This window comes from Phyllostomus discolor, chromosome 4 (genome assembly GCF_004126475.2).
Source record: "Phyllostomus discolor isolate MPI-MPIP mPhyDis1 chromosome 4, mPhyDis1.pri.v3, whole genome shotgun sequence".
Classification (NCBI taxonomy): Eukaryota; Metazoa; Chordata; class Mammalia; order Chiroptera; family Phyllostomidae; genus Phyllostomus; species Phyllostomus discolor.
The window spans coordinates 164,391,459-164,401,797 of NC_040906.2; the positions used below are offsets into that span (position 1 = coordinate 164,391,459).

Genomic DNA, 10,339 nt, shown 5'->3' on the forward strand with positions numbered 1-10,339 from the left:
ACTAGTGATAAAATACAAAGAACATACCCTTTCATTTTATAAAAGTATAAAGGGAAAGTTAAATTCAAAGGCAGTATTATGTATTCAAAGCAAATGTAAGTAAATACTTTTGAAATGGTATGCAATTAGTTCGTGGAAGTCACTATCACAACACAGGGTTGAAGCAAAGTGCTGTATGAGCTTCACTTTCTTTCTCATCAAACCTCTATATAAAGCACGGAAGTAAAGACAAGACTACCCTGTCACTTAAAATTACAAGTAGCCATGCTCACTACAGCAACATATACACTAAAACTGGAACAACACAGAGACGATTACGTGGCCCCTGAGCAAGGATGACACAAATCTGTGAAGCAGTCCATATTTTGTGCAGCGCCCCTCACCCTGTCCTCACGCATTTTCATTAGTTCAGAAGAGATAAGTCACAGCACACAGTGTGGCACTCTAGCAAACCTGTGACTTTTCACCATAAAAATATTCGTGTAAGGCAATCTGTGAAATGGAAATGAAGTTGTGTTACACCTGGATATGTGTGCTAATGTGTCAACTTGCATTTCCTTCATAAACCTTAAAAAATAATAAAATTACAAGTAGAAAGAAGTGTAAATTGCTTCATTTCAATAATAATAGTAATGATTTATTGAGCATTTACTTTTTCCTAGGCACTGTGCTAGGCAATCGTCCAAGCTTTTTACTTGGTTTCCTCTGCCCTTTGAAGGAAATAGAGAGAAACAATACAGGGCTTAGATAGTTGAGCAATTTGCTAAAGGTCACTTTGCTATCAAGTGGTGGAGACATCTTGTAAAAGAGGGGGGAAATTTCTTTTCTTTCTAAAATCAAAAGTGTTGCAACTTACCTTGACCTGTTAACATACATATGGGCACCATGCCTGCACTGCAAGTGAGACAGACAGTCTGACTGGTTCACAGGTTGCTACTACACCCAGAATCTAGCAGGTCAAACACTTTTAAAAAAACGTAAAATGTATAACTTTGTTATATAAATAAACAAACAAATGAATAGGCTAAACCTGTGTTACTTGATTTGAGAACCGTCTCCACAGTGTTGGTAATAACTGTTTTTAATACCCTGAAATATTTTCTGAGGACTGCCAGGAGAATGTTTGAACTGGATGGGCAGCCAGTAACCAGCCGTGACAATGAATAAGTAATAACAGAATGTAAGCGTCCAGGCACACGGAGGGCCTTGTTCGCTGCGCCTGGCGCTGTTTCCTGGGTTGCACCAGCTAGCTTTGGTCGCCCTTTACTGACTGTAACCTGATAAACTACATGGAGAACTTTCCTCCTCAAAATCAAATTACCAAGCCAGCGCTCAGAAGGTGAAACACTGAGCTTTCTCCTTTTGATTGCGACCCTCGCCGCTCTCTTAATTCCCAGAACGTTTTGTGACCCGCAGGCTCAGTTTCACACTGGCGAAGCTGGGAACACCCACACGCGACTCCCAGATCCTCTCCTTCCCAAAGAGTCAGCCGGGGATCAGCCCCTCACCCTAAGCACGTGCAACTCATTTCTTCACGACTCCCCCCTTCTGTACTGGTCACCTCAGAATCCTTTTTTATTTATTCATGGTTTTTAAACGCACGCTAACGCTCCACTGCGAACCTCTAGAGCAGAAAGTGAAAGTGGGCGCGAGACTCCGCAGCTGGCGCGCAGCGCGCGCCTGGCACCAGGGCGGGGCGGGGCGGGGCGGGATGACGTTGCTCTCGTCACGTGACGCCAGGCCGCCGAATCCCCGCGGCGCAGTGCACCGCGCGGAGACCCGGCCTGGGAAGCTCTTCTATGTCAATGAAAGTTGTCATTTGAGCTGTTAGCGCCGAAACGCCGAGGAAAAGAGAGCTTTGCACCTCCTTCCTCCTCAGATCCCCATTGCCTGTAGACTGCGAGAGTCGGTCGTCCCTAGCTTTGGGGCGCTTGGGCGTTGTGCATAATCACTTTCATCAGCCCCTACCCACAAACTGGGCGGGAAAGAGCCTTTCCTTTTAGGTGTGTCTCCAGGTGGGCCCAGGAAGGATCCGGGCCTCAGTTCTCTTTGGTTTGTTTGCTGGAGAGGGTGCTAGGGTTGTGCGCCTCCTTCCTCCAAAGCAGAAGTCCAAAGCGGTGATTAGAGGGAGCCCGAAGACTTTGGGCCCCAAACCGGAGAGTCCCGCCGTCGGCCACCTTTCCCAATTTGATAGAGGGAGGCCCGTGAGCCCCTGGAAAGCAGAACAGATAGATGCAGGTGTCAGTCCTGCTTTTACAATATTTCAAATGACTGATTTTTTACCCACCCTCCCCCCGCAGTGGAGTCTTTATGCTTAATTCAGCATCTTAATCAATTTAAAAGAACCAAAGTCCTAACTTAGATCAAGTTTTGCCCTTTCAAAGACATCTGGGAGGCTTAACTGTCGCTTCTGGGTTTCTACCCTCAATATCCACCAAAGGGAGGTGGGGAACCCTAGCTTTCCTAAACTCGGTAACAATAGGTCAACTAGTTTAATCCATCTCTGGGTAGGCTACCCCCAACTCCACCCCCCAAAGCCCTCCTTCACACTCCAACCTGCCCCTAGGTATGTTTGTGTAATCAGAGACTGATTGTAGCTGTGTTGTCGTTTCTCCCCGGGAAGGCTTAGTTTGCATTCACTGAAGTTTCTTGTTTTCTAGGTTTATTTAGGCAAGCAGAGAAGATGCCGCTTGGAAGATAGCTGGGTTTCCTGCTGGACGTTTTCTGGAGTGGGCTGAGCTGAGCAGGTGTGTGGGTTATGATTGCAAGGAGGAGGGTAACGTAGAAAATCTTCAAAACTTTATTTTTGAGATTTTAGTAAGTAGATTTTTTCAGAAAATCAAGGCTACGGGTAATATATATATATATATGAGCTAGGATTTCAGTGATGTGAATCAGGCCCAGGTCTAGGGACAGTAATAAGTGATGATTTTGGGCTCTGCTGTTGCTTAACCTGTATACAGGGGCTATGCTGATAGTTCCTCTCCGTGTGGCATTAATTATCCTATATTTTAAAACGGGGTAGAAGCAGGGACGTTAGGGTGGTGGGTCGTTACGAATTCTGTGTCACCAACCTGCAAGGGGAAATGAAACGCAGAGTTGGACACTCCTTATTTTGGGAATGTTAACTTTGTGTATTTCCCGAATGCATGAAATGTGAAGGGAAGAGAGGATGTCAACGTTAACTGAAGTAGGGCAGCAGGAGTTTACTGCTGTCCAGTCTCCGAAAATCTGCTCCCAAAGTTTTAAAAGGCGCTGGGACCATGTGGAGGGGGCGAGGAGCCCGAGCGGCGCCGGGGACACGCGAGGCCCTCGGCGGCCGGGTGGTGGGAGGTGGACGCCGCGCGCAGTGGATCCTCCGCGGGAGGCGTCGTAGGAGACCGGGGGGTCGAGGTAAGACGTCGCCCTGGAGGGATCCGGGGAGATGGCCGAAGAAATAAGTTCCACAGCAAATTCTACCAAGTTCAGTGTGTAGGCTACTAGCGGCTCTCGAATGGAGTTCATTAGCCTAAATTGCGTAATTAAAAAAAAAAAAAAAACTGCAGCAACGCTTCCGCTGGAAGATAGGCTGGGGCGTGTGAAACGGCTCAGATCGCTCCTCGCTCACACACTTTTTTCTCGGAGCTAGAGTTCCTTTCTTTCAAGTCGCCACCACCATCCCCAAAGGGAAGGGGGAAGGGAATGGGAATTACCAAAGTGTGGTGTTCGTTTGGACGAAATGAAAAGGAAAGGATTAGGGTCCTGATACCAGGTCGAGAGGACTCTAGAGTGGGGTTTAGAATTAGCCGCTGAGTCTCGAGGTGCGCGCGTTCCGGGAGAGGGGTGTCGTGCGGCGCGAGCGTGCCGAGAAGTCCTTGCCCGGATGCCCCTGCGGTCACAAGCATCAGGCTTTGCTCGGAACTTCCTGAGTGCAGCTTTCTTGGACCAGATTCCGCCGTGCAGACCGCGGGTGTAGAAACTATACGAGAAAGTTCTGCGCGCCAGCCTGAGGCTGCGTGGGGGAGGCTCTCCCGCCGCCGCCCCCGCGCCGGGGCCCCGGGGGGTCGCGCCTTCTGCTGCCGTGGGGTGACAGTGGGCCGCTCACCGGAGCCTCCGCAGACCTCGGCTTGAACTTTCGGATCGGGAGCGAAGGGGGCCCCTGTCGAGAGGATTAGAGAGCGCCTTTTCTCCCGCGGCGCACACCGCCCAACTCCCCAGCAGCCGTGCGCTGCCCCCTTCCCGGCGTCCGAGACCCGCGTCAGACTCCAGCGCTGCGGAGTGACCGTGCGAGCTTCTCGCCCAGACTCATGCCCCTTCCTCCACCTTCGCCCCCCACTTTCTTTACGCTTCACGGCAAACCTGTAGGTTAGGCTTGGGCGGAAGAGGGTCTGGGCAGGTGCCGCCTAGGGCAACCCACCCCGCGTGGTCAGGCTCTCCCCGTGGTCAGCGAACCACCGACGGCCTCTCCCATCGACATCCCGGCCGGGCTTGTTAACTCGGCCGCTCGGGCGCTCCGGAGGACGGCCTCGGTGGTTTTGTTTCTTTTTTCCGTTTCTTTTTAGCAGAGCCTTCCAGGAAAAAAAAATTCTTTTTATGTTTGATGTACGTTTTGATGTACGTAGAAACGAATAACAAAACTTCAACATGGAAGGAGGGGAGAAGAAGGAAAAAGTCTGACTCGAAGGTGTTTTGGCTGAGCAGTCACTGCTGACACGACCGCTGTCTGAGACAGAGGAAGAGAGTTTCAGAAGAGAATTGTTGAGTAAAACCTTTAGCTGTAATGCAATAGGAAAAGCACAAGTGGGAAGAATAGTGAAACGTGCCATAGATGCACGGTACAGATGGTGTGAGAAGCTCTCCTTCCACTGAAAGCCTTGTGGAGAAAAGTATTTGGTTATTTTCACAGTATTACATCTCCCTTTGAATTTGGCTTTTAAAAACAAGTCAGCCTACTAGAATTGGTCCCACTAGAACTGGGAGACACAGTGAGTTTCTAACGCAGGTAGTAAGCCATAAAATCTGGTCCAAGATAGTAAGTTGAATTAATTTTAGGGAACATATAGTTTATAAGGCCTGAAGTTAAAATGTAATATTCTTAAACACTGTGGTGCAAAAACAAAGGGAAACATAACCGTGTCAGAGTCTTGTAGTGACACCATTTCCTTGCTCTATGTTGAAAAAGGCTTTGGTAGAATATGGCTCCTCTCCTTCCTCAGTCCAATACCTCTTCTTAAACTTGATTTCTTTCTGACCAAAAACATAGTAGGAAATTATACTTTTAAAATATTTCCTGATTTTAAAAAGTCAGCAAGACAGAGTGAAATTCTTAAAATACCTCATGGTCCTCACCAGATCACACATTTCTTTTTCTCATAACCTAACGTGTTATAAAGAGTATGCTTAAGCAGCTGTTCATCTAAATACAATTTTAAGTACTCATGATTTAATCTGCATGAATGTTGCAAAACTTGTACACTGATGAGCAAAAAGATCAAAATCTCTATAGTTGTCATATAAATGTGATCACCACTGGTGTTCTACATAGTGAAGTGAAAGTTGATTAATGATTGATCATTTCTATTGATATACAACATTAAGAACAATTATTAATGAGATGTCCAAATATATCCAGTTCTTAATTCTTATGGTATCATGCCTACTAAACTATGTGGTATATTAAAGATTTGTCATTGCAAATTTCCTTTTTCCTAAGCCTTGGAAAGAAACAGAAAGTTAACATGTTTTCTGTAACAGTCAACTCCTCCCTGACCAAAAAAACAAAAACAACAAACAAACAAACAAACAAACCTTGTGGTAGACTGTATTTTAATGCATGCCATGTTTTGAAATCTATTTGGTTTTAAACAAACGTCAACTTCTGTGCAATACAACTTACTATCCTTTAGTAGATATTCATGGCTCTTAAAAATAAAAGTTTTAAAAAAGTAAACACCAAGAGAATATTGCACAGTGAAGTCTGTATCTTCCCAATGATACTCAAATGTATCCTGTCTATTTCAGTCTTTGGGTTCATAAGTACATCTTACTTTATAGTGATAACATCTTTGAAGGGGACATAGGGCTAATACTGTCAACTCATTTTGAAGGACAGGGGACTAAAGTCCTGTGGTTCGGACACAAATTAAATATTGTTTCTGCCAAACAGTAGACTGGCTCCTGTGTTAGAGTCACATCGACAAGATGTGGGTTTCTCCTCTGAAGTAAACAAGAAAACAAATGCTGGCCTTGCAAACACTACTGCTAATTTCTCATCTCCCATTACTGTGATTCCTTCACTTAGCTGCTCTGCTCTATACTTTCACTCTGCACACCTAATGGGGCTGCTGGAGCATTCTGAGCAGTAAAAATCTTGATGAGCAACCTAATTTGAATTGAGCAAATACTACAAGGGACAGGGTGTGAAGTGGAAGACAAGGAATTCAGTGTTTACAGATAAAAATGCCTCACGAATACTCATAAGGTACAGGGATGTAGCCCCAGTCACATTTCTTTTAATAGAAATATTAAAGTTTGTTCTAAGTAATTTCTCCTGCCTGTCTAAATTGTTTGTGAGCTCTGCCATGTAATCATGCAAAGCCTGAAAGTATAGGCAGGCATTATAATTTTTTTACAAATCATTTCTCTCAGTTCTCTTTTTTAATACTAGGATAATTGCTCAATTGATAGTACAATTTTAATCCTTTCTAAACAAAATTACTTATTTGTTTTTTTTAAAGCTAATGACATTTCTCAATTGCACTTGATTAAGAGTCTCATTGTATTTGGGAAACAGTCCAGTCTTGTCCCCTTAACTGCTTAGAGGTGAGGATACTGCATGTAGGACTAAAGTTTCCCTAAGTGCTGGTATCAGTGCATTTACAAGGCTTTTTTAATGGAAGTAGGTTGGAGAGGTTGTCCTTAGAAAACTAGCACTCCCCATATTTATAAAGGGATTTTGAAGTATTTTTTACCTATTGCAAATAATAAAATAATTGGAAGCATTACAAATTACTAGGAAATAATTAAAAGGAGAGATCTCTGGGCTTTACAATGGATATTTGGAGGAGAGCTTGCACAAGTATATATTGAAAAAAGGATCCAAACCATTAATTTCAGTACCCAGTTTTATTGATGGGCAGTTAAATATGTTGGTTTCTTGCACTTCAAAAATGTACCTTTATTCCCAGGAGATTTTTCTTTCAAGATTTTAACCACATTTGCTCATACATTTGAGTAGTTCTAATAAACAAATAAATAAGTAGTTCTGTAAACAGAGTTGCTTGTGTAAGCAGTGGAAGGCTGTGTACCTAACCAGAATAGTTTTCAACAGTTGCCTGAGTAAAGTATGTTGTAGGGTTTTCCCTAGTGAAAATTTAAATATGGTTCTATGAATTCTAATGCAATCTATAGATAATACATATATAAACAAAAGCATGTGTGTCAAACATTACCATTGCAGAAGAAAAATATGTGTCTCTTTTAATTGAAACATAAAACTTTAGTGATGGTGAGAATCATTGCTTAAAGAAAAGATCATTGAGTGTAGTATTTATTCACATCTGACAAATGAGAGTTAATGTTTTACAACTAATTCACTTAGTAAAATGGTACTGGATGCTAAGGCACAATTAAAAAATAAACTGATTGTTCAGAATTTAGAAATATTTTATTAGAAAACTGCATGTGGCCCTGGTCAGGTAGCTCAGTTGGTTAGAGTGTCAACCTGATGGGCCTAGGTTGTAGGTTCAATCCCGGGTCAGGACATGTATGAGAATCAACCAATGAATGCATAAATAAGTGGGATAGTAAATTGATGTTTTTCATTCTCTTTCTCTCTAAAAACAACCAATTTTTTAAAAACCTGTGTATGCTTTGGTCAGTTTCTATTTACATTTATATATGTAATTATGAAGTGCAAGAACTTTAGATATATGAATTTTAAGTATTTTTTAATAAATTTAATTTGTATCCGGTTGTGGTTTTCTAACAAGTCTGTTGTTACAGATGAACATTGCTGCCTCTCATAGCATTTCACACTTGAAATATCTGTGACTTGGATTTTGAATCCATCAAACTGGAAGTTAGAAGTTAAATATTAACCTTTTTTCTTTTTTTTTTGTTAAAAAGGTACTTTAAACATGAGGAGAGACATACTTTAAAAAACTTTTTAGAGTACCTTCTATTTGATAATATTTTCTGTCCCCAACATAAATTAATCTAAAAGATGCAACATTTTGGTTGATAAAAGTTTAGAGCATTAATAAACTCATGTGTCAGATGGATACGTGGAGTAGTTTCCCTCTGTACCTTTGAAAGTTAATTTTACATTATTTAGATTCTTACCCCTCCAGATTCTTACTCCAGGATTTGGGGTCTCTATCTTTTCATGAGTAAAAAGCAAGAAAGCCAGTTCGCCTGGTTTAAAATTAAATGACATTAATTCCCAGATTTTCACAGTACTTCATTCCTTCTCCTCACATATTTTGTCATCAAATGGAAGCTTACTATCATTTATGATTCTGCCTCTGCTGGGCTGGTATCATCCATCTTCCCTTATTGGGTTGTTACAAATCAACCTGGCTACGGTTTCATATTGGGCTTTAAAAATATATACGTGTTTACTTTTTCAACCAAATTTAGAAAATATATTGTGATCAATTAGAACAAAATTTGTATACAAAAGTGACACATAAACTCTCTAGCTTCTGAAAGTTTCTGGTCAGTGGTGAGTGGGAGCCCTGGACCTTGGACCCAGAGAGAATGTGTGTCCCAAGTCTGCAACAGACCCAGTGGCCTTCCACTGGCTTCTCCATTTCCAACTTTTTGCATTTAGATCCTTCTCCCCAACTCCGCTCATCAAAATATTATCTGCTCCTAATGGTCCAAAGCAGACTTGATACTATGAAATCTTTTATTCAGTCAGTGGCAGCCCTTCTATGACTTCATTATATGGATACTTTTTAAAAAGATTTTATTTATTTATTATTAGAGAGAGAGGAAGAGAGAGAGAAAGAGGGAGAGACACATTGATGTGGGAGAGAATCAGTTGTCTCTCACACAGTCCTAGCCAGGAACCTGGCTGGAAACCCAGGCATGTGCCCTGACAGGAAATGAACCAGCAACTTTTGCTTTGTGGGACGACACCCAACCCACAGAGCCAAATCAGTCAGGGCTCTATTGGTACTTCTGTGTGCTTGCCTTGTATTCACTGTGTGACAGACTCCAGTGCACCAAAGCAGGCCTTCCCATCTCTTGCCCTCCAGTAATGTGGCGCTAGCTCAGGGCCATGAGCACAGAATAGACTTGGATCCAGTGTTTACCAATGAGCTGTGCGGTCTTCACAGTTACTTAGCCCAGTGCCTTGATTTCCCCAACAATTAAATTTGGGGAATTGAGGGAAATATTTGGGAAAATATTCAGCTTAAATCCTGGAGTTTCAGAGTATTTTGTTTTAATCTATGTCATTTTTTAAGGTAGGGTCAAATGTATAACCTTTAATTACTTACAGACGTGGGCTATACCAAAAAGTATACAGAGTAATAATATAACCAACGCCTATCTCCAACATACTTATCTCCATGTACCTATCTCCAAGGCATATCAAAGACATTGTTGCTCCTGCTTTTATAAATAAATACATTTTTTATGTTAAAACCTCTTGAGTACTCTTTCCATCTCCTTTTCTCTCTCCCTAATGAAGGCTGTTCCCATCTGTGGGTTTTAGACTTACTATATTTGTATGTACTCATAGTTATATTTTGCCTATTTAAATATCTGTCAAATAAGTATCAGGCTGTGTACATGTGTCCTTTTTAACTAAACAATATGTGTGGGTTTTGTGGGGGGGAGGGTTGAGATTCACTCACATTGATAAATGTGGCTTTGGTCTGTTACATTATCAATGCTGTAGAATTCTATTCATGGACATACCACCATTAATTTATCTATTTTGGGTTATTTTTGAGAGGGTTCTTTGCTTTTTAATTGTTTTAAATATGGAATGCGTTATGAGTTGGTGTGCCATCCTTACACAGGGGCTGTGCTAACCTTCACATTGTTCCAGTTTTAGTGTATGTGCTGCCGAAGCGAGCACTAGTTTATCTATTTTGTAATGTTTGCTATTTCTGATGGTGCTGCTGTTAAGTTTTCATACATATCTCCTTGTGCACAGGTTAATTGTCTCTCTAGAGTGCTACATAGAAATAGACTTGTAGGATCATAGGCTATTCATATTTTCAGCTTTGATAAATATCATTAAATTGCTTTCTCAAATGGTTGCACCAATTTATGTTGCTACTAACATATATGAGAGTTCCTGTTGTAACTATTTTGTCACCAATGCTCAATAAGGTCAAACTTT

At 42.0% G+C, this 10,339-nt stretch overlaps 2 non-coding genes across 2 annotated transcripts; one reads left to right on the forward strand and one right to left on the reverse strand.

Moving 5' to 3' along the window:
- Positions 1-264: 264 nt before the first annotated feature.
- LOC114495804 lies at positions 265-368 on the forward strand. The gene has a single exon (XR_003684475.1). It is a non-coding gene; the product is annotated as a U6 spliceosomal RNA (small nuclear RNA).
- A 9,600-nt stretch (positions 369-9,968) lies between these two features.
- Positions 9,969-10,072, reverse strand: LOC114495805. Its single transcript, XR_003684476.1, has one exon. It is a non-coding gene; the product is annotated as a U6 spliceosomal RNA (small nuclear RNA).
- Positions 10,073-10,339: the final 267 nt, after the last annotated feature.